At 42.6% G+C, this 12,273-nt stretch overlaps 1 non-coding gene across 1 annotated transcript; it reads right to left on the bottom strand.

The window, feature by feature from the left end:
- Positions 1–5,173: 5,173 nt before the first annotated feature.
- Positions 5,174–5,279, bottom strand: LOC141639881 (small nucleolar RNA R71). Its single transcript, XR_012542742.1, has one exon. It is a non-coding gene; the product is annotated as a small nucleolar RNA R71 (small nucleolar RNA).
- Between the last annotated feature and the right edge of the window lie 6,994 nt (positions 5,280–12,273).

The raw sequence follows: 12,273 nt of genomic DNA, 5'->3' as shown, positions 1-12,273 counted from the left end.
CCTTGGGAGGCCCTTCATCAGCGCGAAGGCCGCCAGTTCGGGATTAATTTCTCGAATCTGCTGGACCTTTCCGTCGAATCTCTTCACATAGCTTCGTAGAGACTCGCCCCCCTCCTGTTTGATAGTTAGGAGGTCTGACGTCTCCACGGCCCTTCTCTTGTTGCAAGAGTACTGGGCTAAAAAGGCATCCCTTAGGTCGGCGTAATAGTATATCGAGCCGTCGGGAAGCCCCTTGTACCAACTTTGAGCCATCCCATGCAAAGTTGTTGGAAAAACTCGGCACCAGACCTCATCGGGCTGCTCCCATACCGACATGTAAGACTCGAAAGCCTCGGTGTGGTCGGCTGGATCACTATCTCCTTTGTATGATATGGGTGGCAACTTGAGCTTAGTTGGCACCTGGACTTCTAGGACGTAGGCGCTGAGGGGCTGTCTGACCACGTGTCGAACGACACGCGGCGATCGGCTCCTCGCGTTCCTAGTCCGGCTCCTCCCCTCGTAGCGGGAAGGACTCCTTCTTCGACTCGGGCTTCTTCTCCAACTCTGCTGACTCGGACTCCTCTGGCTCCTTTGGGGTAAGCCTCGTTCATGCAGCGGGGACGCTATCCTCCCATGAGTGCGGGAAGGACTTAGGTCTACCACGCCCACTTTGGGCTCCCCCGGCGACTTGACTGGGTCAGCTTCTCCTAGTGCTCCGTTCAAATTTCTCAGTCACATTTCGGGCCCTGGTCTCCTGGACGGTTTCCGCCGCTCTTGTCGGCGTGACAGTGTGAGCAGGCGTATTACCAATTAGGTCCAGGAGCATTTTCAGTTTTGCTACGTCAACCACGTGTCCCATGATGGTGACCTGGTTGGCGGGTAGCGGCGTGTCTGGTATTATTGGCATCCCGAACTCCGGTTGGATTACTCCGCCGGTGGAGGGCTGCACGACTCCAGAATTGTTGAAGGTATCATCTTGGTAGAGTGCGGTTTCGTCGGTCACGACTGCGTCTTGTTGTTTCGACATCCTCTTAGCTTTTTGGGTGGGTTTTTGTTTTTTTTTTTGTTTGGGAATGAATGTGACTAGCTTCTAGTAGCGATTTCCCACAGACGGCGCCAATTGTTCCGGGTGTAATTCCAGAGCAGATATTTTTTACCACTCGTAGCTCGTAGAATGACGTCTTTGCTTGAATCCTCCTTTCGGTCTCCTGAAACGATGAACAAACTGAGGGCTCGGCTTGGGGCCGAGCGAACTCACTCCGACGCTCAAGTCAGTAAACTTATGGGATAAGTTGTTGTTACTTGACTAAATGTATATTGTAGAGAGATAAGGAAGATAATACCAGATGAATAGTGTTTCTTAGGTTAAAATGTGGATCCTTTCCTCAATGAAGGTTGAGGAGTATTTATAGTCTTTCACCTTTTGTCACGTAGTGGCCAAGTGTCCAAGTGGCTAGCAGGTGAAAAGACCGTTCTACCCTCGGCCGATGGACCTATGGCAGGCCGACCGAGGGTTCTTGGATATGAGTACGCGGATATGTGCCCCGGGCCGGGCAGTGCCGCCATGCCGAGACCCAGCCGACAGCCGAGGGGTCGACGGCTAAAAACTTGTCTAAGTCGTTGACTTGCTGTGGATATCTTTGACCTTGCTCAATATGTTAAGACTGCATTGTCTTCAACAATAGACACAGTAGAAAGATCTGGGACAGTAAATTATTATAATGAGTACAGTCAGTGGACAACAAAATCACAATAACATCACAATAACAAAGTAGCATGGGGGAGAGATCAAAATTGCGAAATGTGACAATAACAAAGATGATAACAAAGAGGTGGGAAACAGACGATAATCAATAACATCACAATAACACTAAATGTGTTTATCTTATGCTACTCTCTTATCACCGTATATTTTCACGCTCTTTGCAAAATAATATCACAACAATAGTACTATAATATCGAATAACAAGACAATAATATCATCATGTTTCTCTACTTTTACAATAATAGTACAAAGAATATCGAATAACGAGATCGATTCTACTTTATTACATACGAGATAATACTCGTATTTATTATGTTACTCTTTTGCAAGGCATATATTTTCATGCTATTGCACAATAATAGCACAATAATATTACAATAATATCACAATAACAAATAATAATATAATCATGTTATTGTCTTTACAATAATAGTACATTAATATCAGAATAACAGTTCTCTTTTCCTACTCTAATACAAGCCAGACAGTACAATAATATCAGAATAACAGCTGAGAAACACATAGAAATCAGTAATTGATTTATAAACAACGACGGATAAAGAGATAAGAATCAATAGCAGTATTACCTGTTTCCATATTTACTGTCGAGTTGATTTCTTTGCTAACATTGTTATTAATCTCGTTGTCCATCTTTTATACCATAAAACAGTAAAATCAAGTATTCAATTCAATTAAAATCAACGAATTTCACGAATTTTACATTAATTCCGAAAATACGATTGAATACACTAAAAATCAACGAATTTACATTACCAAGAATTGATTGATTGCGCTAAAAATCAACGATTTTGTGTAATCTTATTAGGTTTTTTATGAGATTGCTATAGTCGGCGTTCTGATTTTTGAGTTTCTCTATTTTTGATTTGTAGAGAGATGTAGAGAGAGAGAATATCGTTTGACTGAAGTTTCTGTTTTATGTTTCAGCTAATTTTGTATTTTTCGATTTTTCCTTTTTTTTTCTAATTTATCATTTAATCTCAGCCCTTGATTTCCCCAACTCACAACTCACCATAAGACCCCAACTAACGAGATCCCGCTTATATATATATATATATATATATATATATATATATATATATATATATATATATATATATATATATATATATATATATATATATATATATATATATATATATATATATATATATATAGACTGGAAAACAGATCGGGTCGTGTCGGGTTCGTGTTCGTGTTACATGTAAACGGGCCACAAACCCTTCAACCCAAACCCGACTGATACATGCATTTTGTATAGTCTGTTTAGCCTATTTCAACACGTATTTCCATGTACTTTTGTACTGTTTATATAGTATTATGCCCCGAATTGGCTACTTTGGTTCGTTTTGTCCATTTTGTAGAAATGAACGTGGAAGTAGTAGAATCGTACCATTTTCGTCAATTTTTGCATGCATTTTGAGGAGACGAGATTGTTCAGAGTGAGATCTTGCATTGGGATGCGTGAAAGAACGGTCTACGGAGCAGTCGGTCATGAGTTTGAGCTGTTTTGGTGGAAGAATACTCGATCGAGCTGGTTTATTGGTCGATCGAGTTGTTTCTATGGCTAGAAATGGTCGATCGAGTAGTATATTACTCGATCCAATAGAGCTGGAATTAGGAGTTACTCGATCGAGCAACAATTCTACTCGATCGAGTAGATTACTTGATGAAGTTCTCGATCGAGCTGTTTCAGACTGCTCGATCGAGTGGTTATGTCTTTCATGGGCTTTAATTAATCCGTGAACGTGTTTTAGCTTATGGACTTAGTAATTTTTCCATTTAAACGCATAATAACTAGGTCTTTAGCATGGAGTTTTGACCTATCATTTTTGACATTACGCTTGAACGCTTCTCTTTTCCTTTCACTGTAACTTTGCTTTCGGGGTTATTTAGCTCGGAATTAGTCGTTCTTTACGCCGGATTCTTGCGATTGTAATCTCTTACTCTCTTTTAATCTTAATCTTTCATTTATTCATCTTAATGACTCATCTTGTTCCTTTAATGTTCTGCCCTAATCTTTGTTTATGCATTTTCATTATTATTTCATCATGCTTAATGTTAGTTATTTCATTGTTATTAGTTTTGATAATATTAATAGCATGAGTAGCTAATTTATTTCATGTTGGGATTAGGGGATCTACGGTGGAAATGTGACGATGTAGTGAATAGGTTAGATGAATTAATTGTGAGACTCTGTCCCTATAGCAATATAACTGTATTTACAGACTTAGTTGAGTGCACGCTTCTGAGTCACCCTTTTAATCTGGTTAAATTTAATCCTAGATCGAAAGATTAGACTAAATAGGTCTGCTATGAACAGTAGACTACCCTGACGAGGACGGAAGTTAAGTTAGTGTTAATTTAGGATAGAAAGTGAACCTGAAGGACCTTTCCATATCCGTCTCGCAGTAATTTATCTAAGTTGTTGGCAGTTGAGTCACTGGACTACCGTAGTGAACCGAAATCCTGACATGTCCCCTCTCTATTGATAGTTTATTCTCATTTTCTGTCTTTATTGCTCTTTCCTTGCTTATCTGCCTTTAAACCTTTTAGTTTAGAAAACCAATTACAACCCCCCCCCCCCCCCATTTGTGACCAAATAGACGGACTCTTACAGATATCTTGCCTCCCTGAGGAGATCGACCTGACTTCCCTAACTATATAGTTAGTTTAGTTAGTTATTTTTGATAGGTGTACGACAGCCCTGTCAAATTCTGGTGCCGTTGCCGGGGAGGCAATTGCCCTATCTGTCTTTGTTTCATTTATTTTATCCGTCTCAGGGAATTTTTTATTCCTTGAAACAGTTCTTATTTATTTTCTTTCAGTATTGTTTATGCCCAGGTCAAACAGGTTGGAGTTAGTTTCAGCTGATTCTGAGCCAGAGAGACTGTTCAGGCATAGACTCCGTCTGCAAAGAGAATCACGAAAGGAAGCCTTGAGTACTTTCGAACCCGAACTTCAGCATTTCCTATTTACAGAAAATCCATCTTTTGAAGAAGACACTTTCAGTTCTGTAAACCAACCAGTAAAGATGCCGAATATTGCAAGCCGTTCAGAGCCTAAAGCATCATCTATTCCTAAAGGTTTCAATCTCCAGACTGAGGATGGGAATAATTTTGACATCCGTCCGTCCTATATAAATCTGGTGGAGAGAAATCTCTTTAGAGGTGTGGCAGGTGAAGACCCGAGGAAGCATATGGAGGTCTTTATGGACTACTGTTCTACTATCCCCGCCACAAAGGGAGTAACTCAAGACAGGATTAAGGAGGTGTTGTTTCCTTTTTCTTTGACTGACTCAGCCAGGGGAGTGGCTGACTGACTTGGACCATACAGCCGCAGGGGTCACAGACTGGGAGACCCTTGCTCTTGCTTTTTATAAGAGATATTTCCCTCCATAGCGCACTAATCAGCTGAGGGCAAAAATCACTAGTTTCAAGCAGGCACCTGATGAAACTTTCTATGAAGCGTGGTGCCGTTTCAAGAGGTTGATGAGGTCTCTTCCTCACCATGGTTTTGATCCGTGGTTTCTGTCCAATCAGTTCTATAATGGGCTGTACGATGATCAAAGAGCCATACTTGATGCATCATCCAATGGAAGATTCCAAAAGAACACTGATGATGATAAGGGATAGGCCCTTTTTGAAGAGATGGTGACCCAATGTGCTGAGTATGGGAACCCGAGGGATGGTATTAGAACAGTTCATGCAGTCGATAAGCAAGTTGTGGCTCAGCTGGAAGCCATGAATGCTAGGTTTGATAAGTTGGAGCTGCATTCTGCTGGGGAGCCTCAGACGGTCCATTTGCTTACTAGAGGGGAGACTGTCACATGTGAGAGGTGTGGGAGCAACGACGGTCACACTGTTGTTGGTTGTTTTACAGAGAAGGAACAGGTCCTTGCTTTTCAACAATACAGGCAAGGAGGGGGTTCCTATTATAATTACCAAGGGGCAGTCCATCCCAATTTGAGGTGAAAAAGTGAAAATGTGCTCAATCCTACCCCTCCTCCGCAGCAGCAGCCATATGTCCCTCCTCATAAGGCTCAACAAGGCTTTCAGAAGCCTACTTCCTTTCCTACACCTAATCAAGGTGCATCATATTCTGGTGGGGTAAGTGAGATAGGTGAGTTGAAGACGATGTTGCAGTCTTTGACAAAGCAGTGGCAACTAAGTGACCAACAAAAAGATGCATCTATCAAGGCACTTGAAACTCAAGTTGCCCAGTTAGCCGCGAACTAGTCCATAAGGAAACCGGGACATTTACCGTCACAAGCCGATAAGAATCCACATGAGACGGTGAATTTAATTAATTTGAGGAGCGGTTATTCATATGAAGGACCGAAATCAGACCCGGGGAAGGTAATTACTGCTGATGAACAGTGTTCTGTGGAAGAAAAAGAGCCGACGACAAAGAAAATACTCGATCAACTGGTTTCTGGGGGTCGATCGAGTAAAAATGTTGAAGAAAGGACTCGATCGAGTGAAATTTCTGCTCGATCGAGTGAACAGGAAAAAGAAGAGCTCGATCGAGTAAATAAAAATGCTCGATCGAATGATTTTGTTGAAGATTCTACTCGATCGAGTAATAATTTTGCTCGATCGAGTGCTGCTGATAAAGAAGACCTCGATCGAGAGCCAGTTAGTGCTCGATCGAGTAAAATATCGCCTGAAAGACCACGTTCGAGAGGAAAGAAGTCTCGATCGAAGGATTTAGAGCTTGATCCGGCTGATACATTAGAAGAGAGGAACAAAGGATTCGAGATACCCATCACGGTGCCTTTCCCGAGGCGTTTGCAGAGTACTAAGGCTAATCAACAATTTGGCAAATTTGCCGAACTCCTGAAAAGCTTGCAAGTTACTGTGTCATTCGCCGAATTGCTGACACAGGTACCCTCTTACCTTAAATTTATGAAAGAAATTCTATCACGTAAGAGGCATATTAACGATCATGAGATGGTAGCTTTGACCGAGGTAGGGACGGCCCTAGTTCAGAATAAGTTACCTCCCAAATAGTCAGACCCGGGTAGTTTTTCGATTCCATGTCATATTGGTACCCACTTAATTGATAACGCGTTATGCGATCTTGGCGCTAGCGTGAGTGTCTTACCGCTGTCTCTGGCTAAGAGACTTGGTTTGACCAAGTTTAATTATACAAATATGACTGTTCAAATGGCCGATCGTAGTATATCACGGCCACTAGGTGTCATAGAAGACATACCTGTTAAGATCAGGAGGTTCTTTATTCTCGTTGACTTCATTGTACTTGACATCCCCGAAGATACCCATACCCCTATTATCTTAGGGAGACCATTTTTATTTACTGCCCATGCAGTGATAGACGTCGGGGACAAGACATTGACTTTTCAGGTTGGGGACGAGGAATTGATGTTCCATTAGTCTAAGTCCGGAAAGGCTCCCATGCAAGCTCAGCCTTGCAATGCCCTCTCTTCTACTGACCCTCCTATTGACACTCCAAATGGAGATTTGGAACATTGTGCTGCTATCGTGACCCCTTTGCCTCAGATTGAGAGCAAAGAGGAGGAAAGTTCGTCTGTTTTCCTTGCTGCAGGTACAGATGAAGAAAATGCAGGAGCTATCAATGAGTATTGTGCAATTAATGTCAGTCAAAGTGGGAGCGATGATGTTAAAGCTGGTGAGAAAGGAGTAAGGACGAGAAAAATTCGCGCGTATGTGGACGTCAACTATTCTCCTCCTAACGATCCAAGTCCAAGCTCATGGAGAATGAAGAGGACGATCAATGTTGCTGAGGTGACGTCCTCCAGTCAGAAGCCCTCCGAGGGGCTATTGAATTGCTTTGAGAAGTGAGCGGGGAAATGCCCCGTGTAACAAATTGTATAAACAATTTTTAATTTCTTTTGGATTTGTTTATTGCTTTTAATTAAGACAATTAGAGTTTAGACATTTTTAGCATAGATTAGAAGACTATAGACTGTTACTTTTTGTATTTGGTATTTTGGGATATTTTTGCGAGTGTTTTTATGCAGGTCTGGGGAATTACACGCAAATTCAAAGGCTTACACGAGGTAAAGAGCTCGATCGAGTGATATTTTTACTCGATCAAGTGAAGTTTGTTCGATCGAATGGTTTCTTATTGCTCGATCGACAAAAGCTGAAGAAGGGAGTTCTCGATCGAGTAACTTTTTACTCGATCGAGTAGATGCATACAAGAAGTTCCCGATCGAGTAGTTTTAAACCGCTCGATCGAGTAATTTTGGAAATGACGCGCAAGGAGTCTCCTTAACTTCCTTCTTTTTCTTATTACTTCATTTCTTCTTTCATTATGTCATCCTACTCCCATCATTTGCGATAAAAAAACCCCCAAATCCTCCATTTTTCTTGCCCATTTACCAAATCCACTACCTACATTTTTTCCTTGCTAATTAATCGTCATTTGTCCTCTGTTTTCCCTTTGATTTACGCTATTTTACACAGTCAATTGAGGATTTTAGGGTTTTGCGGTTTTTCGATTAAAAATAGCCCAATTTGCTTATTGATTGTCGATTAATTGCTCTTTGTAAGTTCCTTATCAACAAGTAAGTAGTTTCCTATACTTCTTTGCATTTTAATTTCATTAATTTTGCTTTTTATGAAGTGAATTAGGAATTAGGGTTTCGGTGCTCATATTAGGTTGAATTTTTCGACTATAATTTTGATTCAATGCTTAATTTGCTTAACTTGATGATTAATTCCCATTCCTCATTGATGATTAACATGTTTAATTAGAAATGTTTCGGGAAATTTGTGATTAGGGTTCATCTTAGTCGAAATTTTCGACTGTCATTGGGTCCATACTGCTGGTTATGCTTAATTTGTCTCAATTGTTGATTAAATTTCTTCCATTGATGCCTGTTACCCGCACCCTGTCGCTGTTTACTTGTCTTATTCGAATTTGTGGAGGAAAATTTTGGAATTTTTGGGGCTGTTAGTCGAATTTTTCGACTGTCTTCGGGAATTTTCACGCTGTTTTCATGCTGTTTTTCTTATCAAATTCCCCTGCCCTATTTGTTTAGGATGGATTCTAGCTATGTGCCTTCCACTAGCTTGACTGTCAGTCCGTCCTTACCTGAGACGGTGGCCCCTGCTGTCACCACCGCCTCCGTACCTACTAGTACCGCAGCCAGTGGCTCTGTTTTCCTTGTTTCCGCTGCCGGTACTGTTTTTTATCCTGCTAGCACTGCTGCTAGCCTTTCTTCCTCAGTGGCGGTCACAACTGTAGCTACAGCCTCTACTTTAGCCACGGCGGAGTCACCTACAGCCGCAGCTGATTTTAGGGCGGCCCTAGTTCCTCGTACCGTTACTGGACGGTCTTCTACCTTAGGTTCTAGATGGCGGGGCCGAGGTCGCGGTCATAGTCGTGCTACACCTCCTCCTAGCGTGTTTGCTGGTGTGGTCACGATTCGAGTGGACGACACCCTCGACTCCCACCCTGAGTTCCCCCAGGTAACTTTTATTAATGGTGTTCATCGTAAGAGGTTTTATAACTTAGTTGACTGTGACTTTCTCCCTAAGCGCTTTCTTTGCCGTACGTCACGTCAGAGGCTCGGCTTCTACGAGCCAGTCTGTGAGCTTCTACGGGGCACGGGGATGGCCGGACTCATCACTATGTGTGGCCACACTTTTAGGGAGCTGAGCCTTTAGTTCTTCAGCTCCTTCACTTTCTCCTCAGGGGCATACGACGCTATCCCTACTAGTCTTTCTGTGTCCTTTCGGTTGTCTAACCGGACCATTTCTATGACACTTGAGGAGATTGGTACCCGTCAAGGCCTTTCCTTCAGGGGTGACACTTCTGCCCCTAGGAAGGTCATTAGTCTTCTTTGGCGGGCTTTGGTACAGACTCTGTTTCACGAGCGAAAGCTCGCCCAGGTCCACCTACCCCCCCGCCGTTACTTCCTCGGACTAATGGGAAGTACTATCTTTGGCCGAAAGGAGCCAAACAACATCAACAACAACGAGCTTTCTATCTTAGGCGGTTACCTGAACATCGACGGCGAGGGTCCCTTTACCCTCTCGCTTATTTGACCGCCAGGTACTTCCAGGCTCAGGGAGAGAAGGTGATGGGCACTATCGTCTGCGGTGGCATAGCCACCTTTCTTGCCCGTTCTCTCCTCACCGTCTTGCCTCGTGACTTGCCTTACATTGACGGTGATAGGTATCTGAGCCTAGCTGCCATGCACTCTCAGACTTGGCTGACCACAGACTACCGGACATGGAAGATAGATGGTTCCCTGTCCGTAGACCTTTCTTGCACCACTCTCCCCCGTCTAGCCCCTTTGCCTAATGTTGCACGGGGCGCCCGACCACCACCTTTACCCGAGTACCACCTACCGATCCGCCCACCTACTACCTTACCCGCTGCAGAGAAGCGGCGTAGACTTAAGACCGGAGAGGGATCCGCACCTTCCACGGGTGGCCAGACTTCCACGGCCACACCTACCCCGATCCCTACTCCTACTCCTACTCCCGCGCCTGCTGACCAGACACAGACACGGCTAGTCCTACCAGCTAATTTTGTACCTCCTCCACCCTTTGAGGCGTCCTCGGTCATGGACCAAGGGCGTCGTGACGTTTTGTTGATTGAGATTGCAGAGAGACAGGATCGTATGGAGCGGGACATAGCTTTGACTTTGTTCCCTCTATACGAGTATCACATGAGGCGACACCGTCCAATCCCAGAGGGTTGGCCACACCCTTCATTTTACCGGTACCCAGATGAGGGGTACCCGGAGCCTGCTAGTGAGGAGGAGGAGGACGAGGACCCGGCGGCGGCAGCGGAGAGAGCTCGAGCTGAGCAGAGGAGGAGGAGAGAGCAGGAGGTGGACCCGGACTACACCTTGACGGTGGAGGACGTGACGGAGGAGACTGACGAGTAGCTGCTGGTCTACTCACTTCCCCAGTTTTCTGGCTGGTTTGGGGAAGTTCGTGTTTTGTATGTCTATTCTCGCTCTTTTATTTATTTTGTCTCCTTTTTATTTTATTGCTTTTCATTCTTTGTTGGTTGTATATTCCCGTTCCCCTGTATATATCTGCTGGTGTATGCTGGAGGACAACGAGGGCGTTGTCCGTTTTGGTTTGGGGAGGGTATATCATCCTTTTGAGTCTGCATTTGCATTTATTTTGCATTCATGTTTCTATTTTTCAGCTTTCATTTGTATTTATTTCTTTAAAATTCCAAAAAAAAAACGACAAAAATTAAAAATTTTCAAATAAATTCAAAAAAATATTCACGTTTATTTTGCATATAAGTTGAGTCGGAACGGTTGATTTCCGTGATGATATTGCACTATAACTTGTGATTTTACTTGAGCCTTGCACTTCTATTGATAGTTATTAGCTTTGTCATACACATAGTCTACGAGTTTTTGTTCAAATATAGCTGACTGTTTAGACTTGACCTGATAAATTGGCAACCTACTTTACAATTTCTGAGATTTAGAGCTCATAGCTGGTGACATTCATGACCAGTTCATTAGGAATTGAGAGTAGTACTCCTTGCATAGCATGTTCATCATTTTTGCACTTTTGTGACATTCGATTTCTTGTCAAATGCACTCATTTGGGTTTGTGGTCGGTGTCACATGCAGGGAGGTGCTTGCAAATTTTCCCCTTTTCTTATATTTTTCACCCATTTAGCTCCACTTAAGCCAAAACTTGCCTTCTTGACCCATTAGCTACATCCAAAACTGAGCCTGCCTAGTCAAGCTAGTTTAGTATGTCCTACGTGCTATGATTTTTCCGTCTGCAGTTTGGCCCGTATCATTTTGTTTGGAGTTGGTGTAAATAAAGGAAGGAGAAAATGAAAAAAAAAAGAGAATTGAAAAAAAAAAAAGAAAAACGTGAATGAAAGAAAAAGAAAAATGAATGATTTACGTATGTCAGAAAATGAAAAAAAAAAGTTGAAAAATATTTGATTTGTATCAGTTGATTCATTTAGACGGTATTAGAAAAAGGAAGTTTGTGACCGTCTAGCTCCTCCGTTCTTATTCCATATTTTTGAGGAGATAGTGTATGTGATTAGTGAGTTGTGTGCCAAATGAAAGGCACTTGTACGTTATTTTTCAGTCAGTTGAGATTCGGAGGGTCTTATATGGTCCTGTCTAGGAACTAGCTTGGCGCTTTTACCTCCACATTACCATAACTTGTTTTGCCTTTTCTCGCCTGTAGCCTCACTTTCCCATATATTTTGTAAGCCCTCGGCTGTGACAGACATTGTTGGTTGGAATGTATGTATGGTACTAGAATCGTCTATCATTTTTGTTGCATGTATGTTATATAGGTCGCAGTTTAGGTTAGTGAATGTTTTTCTCTTCTTCTCTTACACATATACTTTCACCCTTTGCTTCAAGAGAGAAGAGTGACCCGTGAGAGTCCGATTTTGATGGTCTTGCAAGGTCGATAGTTGAGCTTTATTATAAACATCCTCCAACTCGTTTGCATTTGACATTTTTGCTATAAGTATTAGTTTGTTGCATTAAATTGGTTCAAGTAGACAAG

The sequence above is a fragment of the Silene latifolia genome, unplaced genomic scaffold (genome assembly GCF_048544455.1).
Source record: "Silene latifolia isolate original U9 population unplaced genomic scaffold, ASM4854445v1 scaffold_57, whole genome shotgun sequence".
Taxonomy (NCBI): Eukaryota; Viridiplantae; Streptophyta; class Magnoliopsida; order Caryophyllales; family Caryophyllaceae; genus Silene; species Silene latifolia.
Note: the sequence above shows the minus strand (reverse complement) of the source record. Positions and strands in the feature narration are given on the sequence as shown.